This window comes from Rattus norvegicus, chromosome 6 (genome assembly GCF_036323735.1).
Source record: "Rattus norvegicus strain BN/NHsdMcwi chromosome 6, GRCr8, whole genome shotgun sequence".
Classification (NCBI taxonomy): domain Eukaryota; kingdom Metazoa; phylum Chordata; class Mammalia; order Rodentia; family Muridae; genus Rattus; species Rattus norvegicus.
The window spans coordinates 110328674-110348849 of record NC_086024.1 but is presented as its reverse complement, the minus strand read 5'-3'; the positions used below and the strand labels follow the sequence as shown (position 1 = coordinate 110348849).

Here is a 20176-nt window from a genome sequence, read left to right as displayed (position 1 = left end):
GGAATCGTTCACAGCGCGACACTTTACGTCATCTACAAGCTCTTTCCGGCAAAGGCCAACCCGGAGGCGGAAGCTACTTTGGGAAACGGAAAAGCTCGGAGCCGGCTCTTAACGCTGGCGAAGATCTACACTGGGGGTTTTTCTGGGGGGCGGGTGGAGGGTAGGTTTTGTGCTGGATGAAGCGGCTACTTCCTCGGACCCCGGAACTAGGACTTGGCCACGCAGCAGCTCCAGTTCGGGTAACGTTTCTCTTCACGCCCCAGCCGGAGGCAGAGTCCAGCCGACTCTCAGGCAACAGAGTTGCTAAGGCGAGCGAGAGAAGAAGGGAGGAGGGCAGAGGGGTTGGGAATCCTGGGCTACCCCATAGTTTGATAGTACATTCTGGTTTTCCTCTGGCACATCAGGGTTCTGTAGTTCAGCCTCGAGGTTCTGGTTATTGATTGGTTTTCGTCGCCGGCATGGTACTACGTGAGGCTCAGTGTACGATTCTTCCGGAAGAGAGGACTGTAATAGCGCTTGAGGACACCCCTCAATAAATACCCTTCTCCCTCCCTCCCTCCGTCTCTGTCTCTGTCTCTGTCTCTGTCTCTCTCTGTCTCTCTCTGTCTCTGTGTGTGTGTGTGTGTGTGTGTGTGTGTGTGTGTGTGTGTGTGTGTGTATGTGTGTACACTCGAGCGTGCAGGTACATCAGAGCAGAAATTCAGAGCAGAAGCCAGAAGAAGCTGGTTGTCTTTATCTTACTATCCACTTTTTAAAAAAAGACAGTCTGTCTTACCGATCCTGGAAGCACTCCAGATCCCCACCTCCGCTTTTTTGCTTGATTGACCGACCAAAAAGCCCCAGAGATACTCCCATTTCTGCCTTCCAGCTCCCATCCCTGCCTTCCCGCACTGGAATGCCAAGCACACTATGCCTGTCTTGTTTTCTAAGGAGATCCTGGGCATCCAAACTCAGGTCTTAGCACTTTACTCATTGAGCCAACTGTCTCGGTCGCGGCGGGGTTCTTTAGACGATTACAAGAAAACAGGTGCATAAGCTTATATCTGCAACTACTTACCAAGCCTGGAATATGATGGGGAACCATTGCTGTTGGTTGAGAAGCCTGGTGTGCGGTCCTTAATGGGAGAGGGAGAATTTGTGGGGAGGAGAAAGATAACTTATGCAGTGTTTGTTTTTGTTTTCTGTTGTTTTTTTTTTCCTTTTAGAATGTATTCTAGTTATTCTTAACCACTTGAAGGTGTTCTTTTACCCCTCGAAAGTCTGTGGAAAGCTAGGGACAGTTTTCCTGGAAATGGATGTGCAGTTTATGAGACTTGTAGATGATGTAAACTTCATTTTAATTGGCACTTTAGATACCGTTATTTTACTGATGTTGAAGCTCTGCCCTGGATGCTCAGAGGTCAGTTTGGGTCGGTCGGTTTCTTTTTTTTTTTTTTTTTTTTTTTTTTTCTTTTTTTTCTTTTTTTTCGGAGCTGGGGACCGAACCCAGGGCCTTGCGCTTCCTAGGCAAGCGCTCTACCACTGAGCTAAATCCCCAACCCCGGGTCGGTCGGTTTCTAAAGCTCTTGTTTTTCTTTCTTTTCTCTTCTTTTCTTTTCTTTTCTTTTTTTTTTTCTTTTTTTCGGAGCTGGGGACCGAACCCAGGGCCTTGTGCTTGCTACTACCACTGAGCTAAATCCCCAACCCCTCGTGTTTTTCTTAATGCATGACATTGACCTAGTGTTACTGGGTTAAAAAGATGTTCACGGTATAACACTGCAAGACACTGCATTGGTTATAGAACTTTGGAGTTTGGCTGAAGTTTGAACCCTCTCTTCTGTTGATTACTTGCCGAGTTACTTTGGGCCATTAGTTGGTACCTCTATTTCTTTGCCTGTAGAGCTAAGCTAATATCATAGCACCTGTATTATGGAGACGTCACCAGGACTTGTGTTTTCATGATCAGAATCAGTAAGTCCCCAAAAGTGTTTGCTGTTAAAGTCTTTTCAGTCATTGTTTTTCTAACCCAAAGTGTCATACCACTTGCATGTTCATGTGTTTTCAGTGTTTTAAAACCTGACCGTGTTGATGAGTCTCAGAACTTGTCTCCAAAACAGGTCATTTAATGTTGGTTTGGATGCAGAACTGGTGTCCTTCCTGTTGTTCTCTTTGAGACAGACATGTGTGCAGGTCTCTGACCTTAACGTATCTGTGGGCTGTGAATTTTTGGTGTTGGAATCATTTTATTATTGACATATCTTCAGAGATTTTACTTCTTGCTTAACCCCCATTGGGAGTTCCTTATCCTTTCAGAACAGGTTGTGTCTGCCCAGCTACCATGCATGGGTAGAATTAGCACTACCCATATTTTAAAAAATGAAACATGTTAGTGATCAGGCATTTAGCCTTTTAAGTAAACACGGTCAGTTATTTAAAAAAAACATCTGGAGACTGATTAATGCAGGGGATAGGGGAGGCGGCACCCTGTGCACTTTATTGAGAGCACCGGAAGAGAAAATTGCAACCACTTAAATTGTAATTTGCTTTTAAAATCAGGATCTGAAAGAAAAACCCTTTTCTCTAAGTTTGAAATCCATGAACTGTTTTTTTTTTCTTCTTCTTATATTTTAAATTGGTTTGCAGCTTCTGAGAACTTTCTGATCCTTGATTGTTAATACTTGATAAGGAGCTGAATCAGTGTAGGAACACTGTGGGGGTTGAGAACATAGTTAGCAAAGTGTTTTCGCTGCATTGTAATTTTGTCATAATCTGGGAGTCTTGAGGGCTATGATTAAAGCGCTGAGCTATTATTTACCATCCTCTGATAGGGATGGAGAGTAGCGGGGTTTTGACTGTGCTGGATGGAAGCGCAAAGTAATTACTTTTGACTACACACTGTGAGGAAAAGAATTATTTTAGAGGGCTGGAGAGATGGCTCAGTGGTTAAGAGCACTGAATGCTCTTCCAGAGGTCCTGAGTTCAAATCCCAGCAACCACATGGTGGCTCACAACCATCTGTAATTCCCTCTTCTGGTGTGTCTGAAGACAGATACAATGTACTCACTCACATACATTAAATAAATAAATCTTTAAGGGTTGGGGATTTAGCTCAGTGGTAGAGCGCTTGCCTAGGAAGCGCAAGGCCCTGGGTTCGGTCCCCAGCTCCGGAAAAAAACAAAAAACAAAACAAAACAAAACAAAAAAAGAATTATTTTAGTCCTTCTCAATGGTTCAGAGGATCATTGTGTATTTTCTGTAGTCCTGAAGAGAAAGTCTTTGATGCCCCCAAGTCCACAGTTTGAATACTTAATTAGCCTTGGACTTTGTTCTCCTTATAAATTGATCTAAATGTGTTTTGAATGCAATTATGACTAGTGGGAGAGCCCCTAAAGAAATCTTGTATTTCAAGTTAAAGATATTATTTCCAATTTCAAACTACATTTTTACATTTATCTCATGGGCCACATGTGTTGTTTCCCCAACAAACATTTATTGCTGTTAATTACTTTTTAATTTAACCTGTTTACCTTAAATAATGTAGCAGGGCTAGAGAGATGACTTGATGGTTAAGAGCACTGGCTGCTGTTTCAGTGACCCAGATTTGGTTCTCAGCACTCACATCTGACAGCTCACAACTAACTGCCCATAAGTCTAGCTCCAGGGGATTTGACACTTTCTTCTAGCTTTGCCAAGAAACTAAACTCTCTCTCTCTCTCTCTCTCTCTCTCTCTCTCTCTCTCTCTCTCTCACACACACACACACACAGAGAGAGAGAGAGAGAGAGAGAGAGAGAGAGAACCTTTATACATAAAGATCTTTAGAAAGATCTCTCCTAGTCTTGATGTTGGACTGATTACATGACACCTCACATGTTTATTCACAAGGCATTTATCGAGAAGACATTCTGTCCAGACAGCATGCTAGTTACCATTAAAAAACAAAAAAGACTCTCAGCCTCTGTTGAAGAACAACTTGTAAATAGTTAAATACTGTGCCAAGTGATCAACTATATAAATTCACATATTTTGGAGAAATTATTGCACATGTTCAACCTTCTGCAAGGGTCCTGGCTAGAGTGTGGTTGCTTAACATACCCTACAACAGTTAAGCTTTTGTAACATTAGTAAGTTCTATAGTATATTATTTTACCTTTTCTTTTTTTAGGACAAGGTCTAGTGTATCACAGGCTGGCCTCAAACAACTGAGGATAACCTAGAACTTCATTTGTTTGTTTGTTTTGAGACAGGATCTCTCCAGTAGCCCTGGCTGTTCTGAAACTCACTATGTAGGCCAGAGATCCGCCTGCCTCTGCTTCCCAAGTGCTGGGATCAAAGGTGTGCGCCACAGTGCCCAGCCACCTAGAACTTCCTGGTCCTACTGCTTCAGCCTCCTGAGTGCTAAGACGGCAGGTGCGCTCCAGCACACCCAGTTCCAGCATTGCTGAGGATCAAACCTCATACTGGGTAAGGAACTCTGCCTACCAACTGAGCTGCACCAGAGGCCCTCACTTCACCTTTGAATGGCTCTCGCCATTACTTATCTTAGGTTTACATTTCAGTTACGGAGTTTTGGTGACTTTTTTTGAAGGGTTATTAAATGCTTAGCCTTCTTTTTTTTTATAGTAACATTTCTAGACTCTTAAGGTGATTTACATGTTGTCCTGTGTGTGTACATGTGCATGTCTGTGTTCATATATGCATGCTTACAGCTAATGTATTTGTTTAGCGGCAATTTGTGCTATATTAGTGCTAAAATGCTAATATTCATTGCATTTTGCGTTCATTCTACTTTCTGGCCAGCGATCAGATAATGGTAATTTAATAATAAGCAGCATATATTTTGTGTAATATTATAATAGTATTAACTATTAACTATAAGTTAATGTGATTCCTTCAGTTTTCAAGAGAGATCTGGTCCATGTTACTTTAATCCTCATCTACTTTGGGAAGTTCAAATGCAAGGATAGCTTCAGGTGTAAATGGTAAAGCTATTTGGAAGAAAAAGCAATGGAGATCTTCCAAATATGAAGCAGTTTTTCACATTTTGGTACAGAAGGAAATTCAAGTGGGCAAATAGCATGTAGAAAAGAGTAGAAAAATATTTAATAAAGGTTTGAACCTTGCAATACCCAAGTTGGGGCAGTGCTTAGAGAAGTGGAATACAGTGTTCCTATCTGCTTTTCATCCAGCTTTTCTTTTTTTTTTTTTTTTTAAAGATTTATTCACTTATTATATATAAGTACACTGTAGCTGTCTTCAGATACACCAGAAGAGAGCATCGGATCTCTTTACAGATGGTTGTGAGCCACCATGTGGTTGCTGGGAATTGAACTCAGGACCTCTGGAAGAGCAGTCGGGTGCTCTTAACCGCTGAGCCATCTCTCCAGCCCTCATCCAGCTTTTCTAGTGTTAACTTCTTATATAACCACGGTACATCTGTCACATCCAAGAATTGGTGGACTATTTTTTTAACTAAACTACAGACTTTTGGATATCACAAAAATTTCAACTCACCATCTTTTCCTATGCAGAATCCAATCCAGAATTCCACATTGCAGTCAAACTGTGTAATTTTTTTTTTAAGAACATGGTCATGTTATGTTGCTCTTGTAGCTTAGAACTTGCTATCTATAGCTTCAAAATGGTCAGGACTTTTGTTTTGAATGTGTGAGTATTGAAGTTGGGAGGGATGGCAAATGGCTCTAGTCCCTGAATTGGGAGATGGGGACAGGAGGAGTAGGAGTGTTGAGGTTATCCTCAGCTATATAACAAGCTTGAGGCTATCCTGGGCTACAAAGAACTCTGCTTCCCTTCTCCCCATAGAATAACCAAACAAGCAGAAAAAGATTGTTTTTCCTTCAGTTATATATATATTTTCCCTTAAAACTAAGCTTGGAGAGGTCTGGAAAGGTGGCTTAGTGGTTACAAGTGCTTGCTGTTCTTACAGAGGATCCAGGTTCTATTTCCAGCGTCCACAGGACAGCTCACAACTGCCAGTTCCAGAAGATTCAGTGCCTGCCACTGACCTTCAAAGGCACTGTGATTACAGGTAGGGCATACATACACATGCAGGCAAAACACTCACACTAAAATAAAAAAAAGAGTGGTGGGCCAGCAATATGGTACATCAGGTTGAAAGTGCTTGCCACACAAGCCGGATAACTTGGATTTGATCCCTGGAACCCATAGTGGAGAGGGAAGTCTTCCTCTGACCTCGATACAAGCCATGGCCCATGCATACCAAATAAGTAAACATTTAAAGTTCCTTTTAAAAAGTAACTTGAAAGTAGTGGATCGTAATAGAGGCAGAAATTTTAGCGCTCTCTCTCTCTCTCTCTCTCTCTCTCTCTCTCTCTGTCTCTGACTCTCGTGTGTGTGTGTGTGTGTGTGTGTGTGTGTGTGTAAAACAATTGCAAAATTCTGCCCCACTGGGCTGTGTATCTGGCCATTTGCCTGCCATTTCATGCGCAGTTAATAAAGTAACAACTTCCCAGACTTATTGAGGGAGACGGCTTGTCAGGTTCAGAGAATTACTTTTGAAATACTGCTGCTACAGCCAAGCTTCAGTAGTCCATGGTTACCTGAGCATAAACGCTGCCGTGGGCTGGGAACATGGAGCCTGTTCTCATTCTGCGGATCTACGTGGAAGAGTTTATTTTACAGACAGAAAAAACATCAGAATAAGAGGAAGTAATAAATTGAACTAATAATTTATTTTTTCCTTTAAAAATACTAAAAGTGTCAGCTCTAAAGTTTTTGGAAACCCCTTAATCTTTCTGAGCTGAACGGGGCTCCAGAAAATGGTCCCAGCAAATATTCTGGATTGAATATATAAAGAAGAAGCTTTAAAAAATAAAAGAAGAAGCCAAGAGAAATACATTCAGATTCTAGATGTGGTGGTTCTTGTGTTTAATCTCAGTAAAGGCCGAAATGAGGATTAGGAGTTAGAAGCAGCATGGGTTACAGAGTGAGACCCTAGCTCAAAAGACCAAACAAATCAAATTCCTAACAGATAGAAGGAGCAAGTGGGTCACAACTCACCCAGTTAAAACCAATGAGAGGGTTTGTGAAAATGTGTGAAGCTTTAAGCAAGAGTGCATTACTATTTTAATTATATATGTATGGTGCGTGCGTGCGTGTCTATATGAAGGTGTGTGCATGAGCACACCATTGCCCACAGAAACCAGAAAAGGGCATCAGATGCCCTCGATCTAGTGCTACAGGAGGCAGTGAGCCACTGGCATGGGGGCTGGGAACTGACTCTGGTCCTCTGCTTGAGTGGTGCTTGGCTTAACTGCTGAGCCCTCTCCTCAGCCCCATCTGTAAAGCTTTAAGCACCTTGTCAACTGTTTCTAAAGTTCAAAAGAGTTTGAAGTTGTATTATTTTCCAACATATCTTCTGGGGCCAGTGTTCTCTGAACTCCATTCACCTCCCCATCACTGTTAGGATTTTTGCCAAACACACATACAGTTTCTGAAATACGGTTTCTTCCACATCCTGTACATGGAACAGTAGTCCACTTGCCATATGTCAATGAAGACTTAAGGGAAGAAACTCTTTTTATAGAATTCCATGCAAAGCAGTATTGCACAGTGTCATTCTGTACTTGGGGAAGCACTGCTTGGGCAGTTCTTCTCGGCATTAAGGATGACATACCATTTCTGTCTTTGAAGTGTAGCCCTGTCCTGACAGGTGTCAGTGGCTAATGAACTTGCTTTAATAGTGACAGGGTTAGTGATGACAGATGTCAGGCCAGGTCCATGGCCAAGCTGTATCTCTCAGTTCCCATACTGGGTACTGGAGAGTCACGTTGGGGTCTCACACATACTGTGAGACAAACATTCTACCACTAAGCTATATCCCTAGGCCTATTAAAAACTGCTACCGAAGTAGAGCCAAAAGCCCCTATTGTTTTAGAAAACAGTTAGTTTTAACTGCTACAGGTTAAATACTGCTAATTGCAAAACTGTTAATTGTAACATTTGCTGAAATTAAAAAGTAATATTTTCAGCCAAGCATGATGGCATAGAGTCTGTAATTTCATCCCTTGGGTGGTATATGCAGGAGAATCAGGAGATAAAGGCTGCTGGCCTTAACTACACAAGACTTCCTTCTAAAAAAATCAAACAGACCAGCTAGGCAGAGGCTCAGTTGGTAAAGTTTTTAGGACCTGAGTCCAGATCCTCAGTGTCTGAGTAAAAAGCTGGAGGTGGCAACACAGGTCTGAGATTCCTGCTCCAAGGAGGTAGAGGTGGGGTGTGAGCTGTGAAGGCCAGCTAGTCTAGCAGAATCACTGAATTTCAGGTCTGGTGAGAACTTATCTGGAAAAAACAAAGATAAGCAGCCACCAGGGAAGCCTGACATGTGACCTCTGGCCTCCACAGGCACAGGCACACAAACAAACACACAGCACACGCAGAGCAAGCAGTTAGATTTTCAGGCCTCTCCTCTCCTATGGGCCATGTCTGAAATGTCCTACTGTGTCTACACAGAGTGATTAGCAAACTGGTCCAGAGGGAGGTGGAATGCTGGGCGCTCTTTTGGTAGATCTGCTACTTACTTGTTTTGATTCTGGGAAACTCAGTCATCTTTTAAAGATGTAAAGAGAGTCTAAAGATAATTAAGGAACATAGAATTGCTTTGGTTCTGGTCACCTTAACCATAGAAAGCTAACTTTTAATTTAACTAGTGAGGAATATGGCTTTCTCCAGTTTCCCATAGGTGAGAGTGACACTTGAACTAGAAAGAATGATCTGCTGGAACCTTCTCGTTCACACCAGAATGGTATGTGGCCGATTGTTTCCTTCTGTGTCCCAAGGAATGTGCCCTGGGTTCTAGAATTTGTCCACAGAGGCAGATTCAGAGCCGCAGAGATTTGGGGCTGATCTGAAGACAGAACAGGGGCGAAAATCTTGGCTAAATTTAGGTATGCCGATTACTGGGTGGATGGGGGGAAATCTGCTAAAGACAAAAGTCTTTCCAGATTCAGAAATAGACTCTTACTTCAGTAGTGCTTAGTAGTGTGGGAGGTTGACTCTGAACGAAACAAAGGGATAATAAAACTGAGTAATTATGAGATAAATGGAGTGCAAGGTTTTAATAAAATCTTGTTAAAATTTTTGACAAGAGATTTTTTTTCTTATGAAACTTTTAGATAAATGTTAGATGAAAGCAGGAAAAGTCTTTGTGATCTTGAGTTAGGCAAAGACTTTTAAAAATACAGAACTCAGGAAACACAGAGCTGAAGAAATGGCTCAGTGGTTAGGAGCACTTACTGTTCTTGTAGTTCAAGTCCCACTACCTTGTCAGGCAGTTCACACCTGTAAACACACACACACACACACACACACACACACACACACACACACACACACAATTTAAAAATAAAAATAAACATAAACTATAAAAGTTGGATTTCATCAAAAATTTGAGATGGCTACTTTTTAGAAAGTTGAGCTTCCATAAGGAACTGAAAAGAGAGACGGCTCGCAGCTGGGAGCACTTACTCACTGTTTTTCCAGAGGACCCGAGTTCAGTTCCTGGCACACGTGCTGAGTAGCTCACAACAGCCGGGAGCTTCAGGTCTATGGAATCTGACACTTTCTTCTGGCTTTTACAGGTGTCAGACACGGCACACATACAAATATTCACACACGGTTAAAAAGAAAAAAAGAAAGCAAAGGGCAAGCCAAGGACTTACAGTAGAGTCTATAAAGAACTAGAGCTCAGGAGTAAGAAGACAAAATATTTGAATAGGCATTTTATCAAAGAATCCATATAGTTGATAATCCATACTGGAAAGGATGCTCAGACCTCTTAGCCCTCCAAAAATGCAAATTAAGTTAGTTGTTGTGGCACAAGCCTTTAATTCCAGCACTTGGAAGACAGAAGCAAGCAGATCTGTGAGTTAGAGGCCAGCCAGTGCTACATAATGACACCAGTGGGTAAAGGGAGGATCAGCTATGAGAATGAGGAAAATTTGAACCCCTAACAGTATCAAGTGTTGGTGGTAGAGCAACTGGACTCTCGTGTTGCTCTAAATGTAAAGTACTTTAACACAGCTGCCTTGGAAAGCAGCTGGGCAAGTTTCTTGTACGTTGAAAATATGCTTCTCATATGAACTAGCACGTTCCACTCCTGGGTATGTACTTCGGGGAGTAAAAACGTGTTTATACAGAAACTCATGCCTGAAGATTCATTGCAGCTTTATCTGTAATGTCACCAAACTGGACGTAATCTAAGTGTCCGTCTGGTGAATGGATAAACAGCCTGTACTCTGTCATTGGAAGGGACTACTAGGCAGCAGTCAAGAACAAACTACTTACTGATGTAAGTAGCAGCATGAACAAATCTAACTGGCATGTTTGGGGCAAGAGAGATGGCTTAGTGGCTAGGTGCTCTTGCTGCTCTCAGAGGACCCGGGTTCAATTCCCGGCACCCTCATGGCAGCTCACAGCTGCTGGTAATCCTCCTACTCCAGGCATCTGACACTTCTGCCCTCTGCAGTCACCAGGGAAACACATAGTGCACAGACGTAGCGATATAGGCAAAGCACTCATACACATAAATAAGATTTTAAAATCAATCTTAAAATTCCAATGGGATTCTGTAATTTCTATAGGATTAGATTCCAATTAGAGTTGAAATTAGTTTAGGTCTGAATTTCTTTGAGACACATGATTTTGAAATATCCATCCCTGGATTGAATTGCAAAGAGCTTATTGGTCATTAAATTGGGCCAAATTTAGACTAATGTTTTTTTAAAGATTTACTTTTATTTATGCATGTATGTGTATGTGTGCATGAGTGTGCAGGTGTGTGTATGTATATGTGCCTGTGAGTGCACAGGTGCCTGTGGAGGCCAAGAGAGAACATCAGAACATCTGACACGGGCATTGCCATCTCTGCAGCCCTGTAATATACTTCTAGGGTGGTTTTTATGTTAAGAAATTTAATTTTTTATGTGTATGACTTTTACCTTCATGTATATATATCAAGTGTATGCCTGGTGCATGTGAAATCAGAAGACTGTGTCGTCAGACATACTGGAATTGGAGTTACAGATGTCTGTGAACTACCATGTGGGCACTGGGAATTAAACCTGGGTCCTCTGGAGAAGTAGTGTCCTTCCCATTGAGTCAAGTGTGCTGCTGCACTTTGAGGTGGAGTTGGGGTCACTGGGAGTTTAAGGCCTGCCTGGTCTACATTACCAAAATAGCCAGGGTTATGTAGAGTGACCTTGTCTCAAAACAAACAAGGGTTATAGGATGTGAAGTGTATTTGGAGTTGTTAGGTTAGAACAGGAGAACTCTAGAAAATAACTTTCATTTTTGAGTTTCTACCCCCACCCTCTGGCATAAATCTTTCCTGATTCTAACAAAGTTTACTTTTGACCTTCAGTAAGGCACTTTTACAGTTTTTTTCCTCCTCTGGTTATTCCTTGCCATTGTTTCTTGTACCTGCTTCCTCATACACTTAAAAAAAAAAAGTTACGTTTATGTATATGAGTGTTTGCCTATATGGATGTGAGTGCACCATGCCCGTGCCTAGTGTCCATGGAGGTCAGGAGAAGACATCTGACGGATCCCTTGGAACTGACATTATAGACAGTTACAAGCCACCATGTGAGTGCTGGGAACTGGACCCAGTCTGCTGTGAGAGCAGCAGTGCTCACCTCTGCATCCACTCTCCAGAACCCCACCCCCACCGTATAACATTCTCTTTTTGAAACAGGGTCCCTGCACTCAAGGGTAACCTCAGATTCCTAGTCTTAAATGACCTTTCAGCTCAGCCTCCACAGTAGCTGAAACTGCAAGTCTGTGTCACCACTGCCTGCTTTTCCCCTCCCGCTGGCCTCTCCCCAATGCTGTAATTCTCTCCCAAGTGGGTTTATCCTGAGATTTTGTGTGTGATCATGTGGCAGGAAGCCCTTCAGCGATTACATTTATTTATTTATCATTCATTCATTCATTCATTCACTTATTTGTATTGTTTTTCTTTCAGTCCTCCCTGCTATTGGGTTAGATTGATTTTTCTCGAAGTTTACTTAGTCTGTCCCTGTGTCTGCCTCCTTTCCATGTGGTCTTTCTCAGGTCTTCAGGCTGTCACGTGGATCTATACTTTCAGATGTGTTTGTCTTGTGAATATGTCTACCTGGATATCCTATAAGGACACAGGCTTAACATGCTCTTCTGGACTTGCTAACTCTCCTTCCTTTTGCCCTTCATCCTTCGGTCACTGTCTGTCTAGGTTCCCAAGGTCAGAAAAATCTGCATTTATACTTAGCTTTATACCCTTGTTTCCCTCTGATCTCACAGGTCATTATCCTGTTACTTCCAAGAACACAAAGAATGTCTAGCCTCTCCCTTCTCCATTTCATGACTACAGTTTATTTCTTCAACTATTTCTCCTCTTCCTCTTTTGCTTTTGTCTCCTTTAAGGTGTGTGTGTGTGTGTGTGTGTGTGTGTGTGTGTGTGTGTGTGTGTGTGTCTGTGTGTCTGTGTGTGTGTCTGTGTGTGTGTCTGTGTGTGTGTGTGTCTGTATGTGTGTGTGTCTGTGTGTGTGTGTGTCTGTGTGTGTGTCTGTATGTGTGTGTGTCTGTGTGTGTGTCTGTATGTGTGTGTGTCTGTGTGTGTCTGTATGTGTGTGTGTGTGTGTGTGTGTGTGTTATGGGAATTGAATCCAGAACTTCATGTGTCTGAGATAGGTGTTCAACCACTGAAGTGTATCTGCAGCCACCTCACTTTTTTTTTTTTTTAACTATTTTGAAACAGAATTCTGTAAACTCAGGCTTACTTTGAAGCCTTGCACTTTTGATTGTTTTGTCTCTGGCTCCTGCCCTCAGGCTCAGTTTGCCAATTGGGGGCTTTGTGGAGTACAGGATCTTACTCCATAGCTCAGAGTGACCTCAGACTTTAGCCCACCTATATCACCCTCCCGAGTGCTGGGACTGACGGCGGTACCACCATGACTGCTCTGATCTTGTCTCTCAGTCAGCAGTCTTTTCATTCTTGTACTCCCAGAGTTATTTCTCTTCAAATCTGTTATCCTTTTTCTCCTTTGGTTTAAAAAAAAAATAACACCTTAAAAAGAACATTTTTCTTTTTGCTTAAAGTCTAAAATGGAGTAATAGTTCTTTAAATTTTCAAATTAAACATATAATTTGAACTCTCATTCTACCTATCTCCCAACTACTACTCCCTCTGGCCAGGGAGGAGGGATCTTTTTATTACATCAGAATCCCTGGTTAATAGCTTAGGCTTTCAAATCAAATTGTCTGACGCTCTCAGCTGTCAAATAGGTGGCTTTATCAATGTATTTTAGCTCTCTGTCCCTCTGTTTCCTAATCCAATAGATCACATGCTGGACATGCTTGACTTGTGGTTGAAGTGAGGGTTGACTGGTGTAATGCAGATGAAAGACTTCATACAGTACGTGGCCCACAGTAAATCCTCAGTAAAGGAGACTCTTGTTACTCTCATGGCCCTTGAGAGAGTCTCAGAACATCAGTATTTGGATGGTTGCTATGATTGTTTCCACATGGGATCTCTCTAGAAAACCAGCTAATCCCTCGGGGAGAGTGTAGCCATCTTCCAAACTTACTGGAGCTGCTGTGGCCTGACAGAAGCTACAGTCATATTCGGCAGTACAGACCTTTAGAACAAGACTACCTTGGCCTGGAATTCCCATTCCCAGCTTATCTCCCTGTAGCTCAGGACGCTCTTCTCTTCTCAGTATGTCTCCACTCTACATCTACAGCTGAGAAAGGAAGGCTAAGTAACTATCCAAGACCAAATTCCTGCTCTGCATCCTGAGACGGTACTTTGCTTTTATGTTGCAGAAATTTGGCATCACTCCGCTTTTTTTTTTTTTTTTTTTTTTTTTTTTTCGGAGCTGGGGACCAAACCCAGGGCCTTGCACTTGCTAGGCAAGAGCTCTACCACTGAGCTAAATCCCCAACCCCTTGGTTTTTGTTTTTTTGTTTGTTTGTTTTGTTTTGTTTTGTTTTTTTATATCTATCTCTAGAATATCAGACTCCCCCACTTATCTTTGCAAGTAACTCACTCATTCTTTAAAAAACATTTTATTTTTAAGTTAAGTTTATTAATTAACTATTTATTCTTTAATTATTTGTGTATCTGCTAGGGAGATGTCTTTGAAAATGCAGGTTCCCACAGAGGCCAGAAGAGGGAGTCAGAGCTTCTGGAGCTGGAGCTGGAGGAGGTTGTGAGCTGCTCCACTGGGTGAGCGCTGGGCACCAAACTCAGATCCTCTTTACTTAGCATTGTGCACTCTTAACCGTGAGCCCTCGCAACTGTGAGCCCTCATTCTTAGTCAGTTGGCCTTATTGCCTCAATGTCATCTTAAGGCAAGGTTACCTCTTTCCTGCCTTGTCCTCTGTCACTGCACTTAACACATTTAATTGTCCACCTTCCCTCCTGAATCAAGTGTATGAAGGTTAACAGAGTCCCTGTCCTCCCACCCTTCCCTGAGGAAACATTGGTAGTTAATGGCCATTGGCCAAAGAGAGTCATTTTCTTCATAGGAATAGCCACTGGGAACCTGCCAGCAATACAGTGATAACCCTACACATTCTCATGTGAGCAACCCAAACTACATTCAGTTGGTCACAGAAGTCAACAGCAACAGAAAGACATGGACATGGGGAAAGGGCTTACTTGCTAAGAAGAAGTGGGGATTCAGCAGGAGTGGGAGGGGACCGAGAAAGGGTGGTAGAGGGTGAAAATGACCAAAATACATTATATGTATTTATAAGCTTGTCAGATAATTTAATTTAAAAAAGGAAAGTATTGTGTCTTGCTTGGGCAACATACTATGTTCATGGTCTGAGTTCATGGTTAAGGCACTTTCAAAATAACCAAGGGCAGGGAGGTAGCTCTATGATAGGTCCACATGTAGCATCCAGATGAGCTCTATAGTAGGGCCATGTGTAGCGTGCAGGGAGGTGATTCTATGATAGGACTGTGTGTAGCATGTCTGAGGCTTTGAGCTTGACTCCCAACACAAAAAGGCAAAAGAAAAGGAAAAAGGAAACAAAAAGAGGGGGAAGTGTGTTTTCCTTAACCCTGCTTCAGGACTTCAGCTTTTGGCAGGTAGTCAGGCCAGATGCTCAAGAAACGTATAATGAAGAGTAAGTCGTGCAGAGTAACCAGAGGTGCTGGTGGTTGGTAAGTTATATGTTGAACTGTCTGTAGTTTTAGAACATAATTCTAACCAAAGGGAAAATGCAGCTCTCTAGGGATGGGGGCAGCAAATTGATGTGTAAATGTGGGATGAGCGGTAGTGCATAGTAACCTGAGTTCAGAAGAGGTGTGTGCTTTTCAGACTCTTATGCACAAGAGCTTTAAGGACCTTGGCAGAGGACAGAAGCTGGCAGTGGAGAACCAAGGACCTTTTGTCCTAAGTATAAAATATGTGTGACTATTTAACATGCCATGTTTTAGCTTTAGAAACTCGTGGAACTTTGTGTTCTTTGTTCTTGTCTGCATATTTAACTTGAAAACATTTTCTTCTCTCTGCTTACTTCCTCCAGTAAGTAAGAGAGATATTGCAAGAACATATATCATCTGTTCTCTGGCTTTTGGCATCTTCTGCATGCCCCAGTGCCCAGGTCTGACAGGCCTCAAGGGATGGGGTTGTAGTCTAGTACAGCAACACACTAGCTTTCTGTGATTTGGGGGATCGCCCACTCAGAAGTATTATGTCATTGGGCAGACGAGGGTGAGCTCATCTTGTTCTGATTGACTGGGTTGTTCCTGGAAGGCTGCAGTCAGTTGGAGGCACCTCATTACAAGAGTGCTGGGGACCAGTTGGAGAGAGTTCACAGGAGACCCCCAGGGATGCTTAAAGGACCAACGAGGCTGACTGCTGAGGAGAGAGTATAAATGAAAACCGTATAACTTGGCTGAACCAAGACAGCAGAAGTAAATATCTCAAGAATATAAACTTGATGGGGGAGGGCAGCCCTTTATGGTGTGACTTGGGATGGGGAAAAAATATCCAAGAGTAAAATTAAGACAGTATAATTGTAAACTAACAGTTCAAAACATGATAGAATACTTTATTTGTGGGACTCTCCTTAGTTAGACCACCCTACCCTGTGGACCTTGTCCCAGCTGAATGATTTTTCTTTTAAATATTGGAGAATTACATTAAAGAACTGTTTTTCTTAAACTCCGACTTGTTTTATGGAAACCAGTAGGTGACAACAGAATTCTTGCATGCTGTCATCACTTCTAAATGCACCTGAAGTGGACTTTCTCATGGGTGTTTTCTTGACTTCTTAGAATAGCATTTCAAGGGCTGAAAAGATGGCTCGGTGGTTAAGAGTGTTTGCTGTTTTTGTAGAGGACCTGGGTTTGGTTCCCAGCACCCAGCTGGTGGCTTGCAACCATTCATAATTCCAGTCCTAGGTGATCCAATGCTCTCTTCTGACCTCCCCCAAGCACACATGAGGTGCACACATACATACATACATATATGCAGGCAAACTCTCATACACATAAATTAAATAAATTTTAAAAACTTGAATAGCAGTTTGAAAACAAACGAAGTCATTAATATATATTAAAATAATTTTTGGAACAATAATGTATTTGATCCTTGCTTAGCCTTTGCAGATGATCGATTAAAATTCTTAGTTGTCCTATGAACACAGACATGAAGCTTTTACGTAAGAGCTAATAAGAGGCAGGGATGGTTATACACACTTGTAAGCTCAGCAGTTGGGAAGCAGAGACAGGAGGTGTGAGTTTCAGGCTAGCCTGCATTACGTATTGAAAGCCTGTTCTCCAACTGTAGTAGAGGAAAAAGAATTGAAATGAGAAACCTTTGCATAATTTTGTGAGTTTTCTAGCTTTTTGTCTAGAAGGGGTATAGTAGAATGGGAAAAATTATGCTTTCTTTGAGTTTTTTATAGAAATATATTCATATTTACAAAAAGCAGCTACATAACTTTAAAATAAAAACTTTAGGCTGGGTCTAGTAGCACAAGGTTATAAATACAGCTCTTGGGAAGTTGAGACAAGAGGATTGTGAGTTCAAACCCAGCCTTGGCTATGTAGAGATGTCCTGTCTCAAAACCAGATATTTGTAGTCCTAGCCTCAAACACATCAGATGATGTATACATACATCTCTACTACAGCTACTTGGCTCTGCCTTGTACAAAAGCTGAGTGTAAACTGGGTATGTGAGTGAATGAACTTGGCCATTTTATTGTTTCTATTTAAAAAATAACAAAACCAAACAGATACATTTGACTTACAAAATATTTTGCTAACTCCTGCTTTAAGCCCCTTGGACTGGAAAGTCTGGTCTCTAATTCAGCAGCAGCCAGGATCCCCTGTAAGCCTGTTAGAGCCTGGGGAGCACTGGGGCTTCCTGCTCTACAGTTGAGTCAGTGCATCTGGAACACTTCAGTGTGTAGAACACTGGAGGAACTTGTAAGAAAGCACAGACCCTAGAAGTGCAGAGCTGAGCACCGTATTAACAGTGGTTAGACACGCTGGAGTCCTTAGAGCTACCATCTTTTACTGCGTCACTGTTATGTAGACAAGTTATTCTAATGAAACTAATATGTGCTGTAGTATAGAAACGTCTGGTTTAGGAGTATCACAAGGAGGAGGTGATTGATTCTGCCAACCTGGGGAGAGTCCACAGAGACGCTTGGGAGCTGGCCTGGAAACACAGCAGTGCTTACATTGACTCTTGAAGCTCGCTAGAGGTACTGAAACATGGGTATATGCATGTTCATGACAGGGACAGGGACAGAATATATTAGAACTAGGAGCTACTTGGTTATTAAGCCAAGTAGCTGATCAGAGAACTGGAGAGCCACCAAAATTATAATAAATAGAAATAAAACTTCAGTATGTTTTATCTTTACTTCTTTATGTCATTTCATTATTTGAAAATAGATAACTTAAACCTAGCAAGCTGGTGCTTGCTTTGCGTATAATCCCAGCAGTGGGAGGAGGGGGCAGGAGGGGAGTTCAAAGTCATCCTTGAGTTCCCTTGAACTACATGGAGAGTTTGAGGCCAGGTTGAACCCAGGAGACCCTGTGTCTAAAAGAAAAAACAGAAAACCCCAAAAGATAATTTTCCTATTCTCAACCCCCTCTTTGAAAGAAAGTAGATCTCCCAAAATTAAATATTCTTCAGAAATAGGGTGAACTTTTTATTGTCTTTGCTTCATTAAGAGTTTGGGAAACTGAGCTGGAGAGAGGCGAGGGGTTGGGAATGTGCACTGCTGGCTGGAGAATGGTCAGTCTCCCGCACCCGTGTCAGGGAGCTCAGAGCTCCTGTGACTCCGGCTCCACAGGACCCCACGGCCTCTTCTGGCCTCCACAGCACCTGCCCCCGTGCACATGGATCCATCCTCTCTCTAAAGTATTAAAAAGAGAGAGAGGAACTTGATAAACCATGCATAGTGGTGCACATCAGGTCAAGGCCATCCTTGGCTACACAGTGAGTTTGAGGCCAGCTGGGCTGCATGAGACTCTGTCTCGAACAAAACAAAATTATATAGGGAGGACGTGAAAATCGTTTGTAATTACATATATGCCAGGAGGTGTCCACTAGTAACATTTTTGTTTTCCTCTGATTGTTTTAAAGATTTATTTATTTTATGTATGAGTGCTCTTTCTGTTCGTTCACCTGCACACCAGAAGAGGGCGTCAGAGCCCATTGCAGGTGGCTATGAGCCACCATGTGGTTGCTGGGATTTGAACTCAGGACCTCTGGAAGAGCAGTCAGTGCTCTTAACCTCTGAGCCATCTCTCCAGCCCATGTTTTTTTTTTTTTTTTATTCTTTTTAAATTTTTTTAAATTTATTTAATGTACAAGTAGCTCTGCTGCATATGCATCCACCTGCCTGAAGAGGGCATCAGATCCCCCTATAAATGGTTGTGAGGCACCATGTGGTTGCTGGGAATTGAACTCAGGACCTCTGGAAGAGTAGTCAGTGCTCTTAACCACTGAGCCATCTCTTCAGCCCCTGTGCTTGCTTTTTTCATTCAACATTTTATTTGTGAACATTTCCCAATCTGATGTTTTTGTTCCTTAAAAGTTTCATTTTTAAATTATCATATAAGATTCTATCATGAAGATCTTTAATAGTTTACATAACTATTCCCTGTTTGTAGATCCTTTAAACTGGTTCCAGTTGCTGGTTGACCCATGTTTTGGCTCATGTACTTGGCAAGTCCATCACCATGTGTTAAAATACTTTCATATACTTACCCATTTTTAATTATAAAAGTCTGCCAACTTATTTGATCTGCTGGCCTCCAGTCCTTCTATTCTGGGTTGTTTAGCATGTTGTGTTTCCTTCCGTGGTTTCCCTTAGCAGAAAGATAGGAGACTGGTCATTTAAAGTGTGGACTCTGGGATCAGACTGTCTGCTGCTTTGTGAGTTAACTGAGGAAGTATCTTACTCCTTGTGTCTGGACTGTAAAATCTGAATAGGGAGAGCCGCATGTGCATGGGGATTCTGAAGGCGGATGATAGTCTGTGCTGTTGGTGAGGCCGCTGTCTCTTCCCATTACTGCTTGGTAACCCTTTTCATTTGCTTTATGGAAGCTCTTTGTGTATGTGCACTCAGAATCCCCCTTTTGCTACATTTGGTCCCTGAATGTCTGAGAGTTATGAAATGACTTTACTTAGGAACTTTATTTTGAAAGTTGACAATTTATAGCTCCCCTTTTTGATATTGAATTCATGAGCATCCTGCATTAGCCTCCCAGGTGCTGGGATTACTGGCACACATTACAACACCAACCAGATTTTTAAATTGTAGTGATATCGTCATCTTTTACCACATCGTGGAACTGTGTGCACGAGTGTGGAGGACGCAGCCTGCCTGGGTGGGTAGATCGGTTTTAAAGCTCTGCTGGCTGTCCTTTCCAGCTGAGTACTGAGTTTGCCATGGCGGGCCTCTGAAAGCTGCCTCTGCCCTGCTTCCCTCTCCATTCTCTCCACATGCTTCCTACACCCTGTGTCCCAGTCCCCTTACCCTAGCTCACCTCTGCCGAAAGACTGGGGCGTTTGAAGAGCTGGAGCTTCTGCACACAGACGTGCTTGTAGGCAGTGAGGTTGCTAGGGGACCTTTGTGGACTTGGTGGAGCAGCCCTAGAACTATGAAGTCTGTGTTGGAAAGCTTGGCCAGAATTTGCCGA

At 42.3% G+C, this 20176-nt stretch overlaps 1 protein-coding gene across 12 annotated transcripts in view; it reads left to right on the top strand.

The window, feature by feature from the left end:
- The first annotated feature begins 98 nt into the window (after positions 1-98).
- The window catches only part of Arel1 (apoptosis resistant E3 ubiquitin protein ligase 1), a 52680-nt gene continuing 32602 nt past the window's right edge, over positions 99-20176 (top strand). For 4 of the 12 annotated variants that reach the window (XR_010052071.1, XM_017594097.3, XM_008764754.4 and 1 more), the window contains exon 1: positions 99-239. The gene's annotated coding sequence lies outside the window, so the exon portion shown is untranslated. Of the gene's footprint in view, positions 309-4225; positions 4443-5925; positions 6028-7111; positions 8906-17587; positions 17725-20176 lie in introns of those variants that run through there. The other 8 variants (XM_063261744.1, XM_063261740.1, XM_063261745.1 and 5 more) reach the window with 6 other exon arrangements.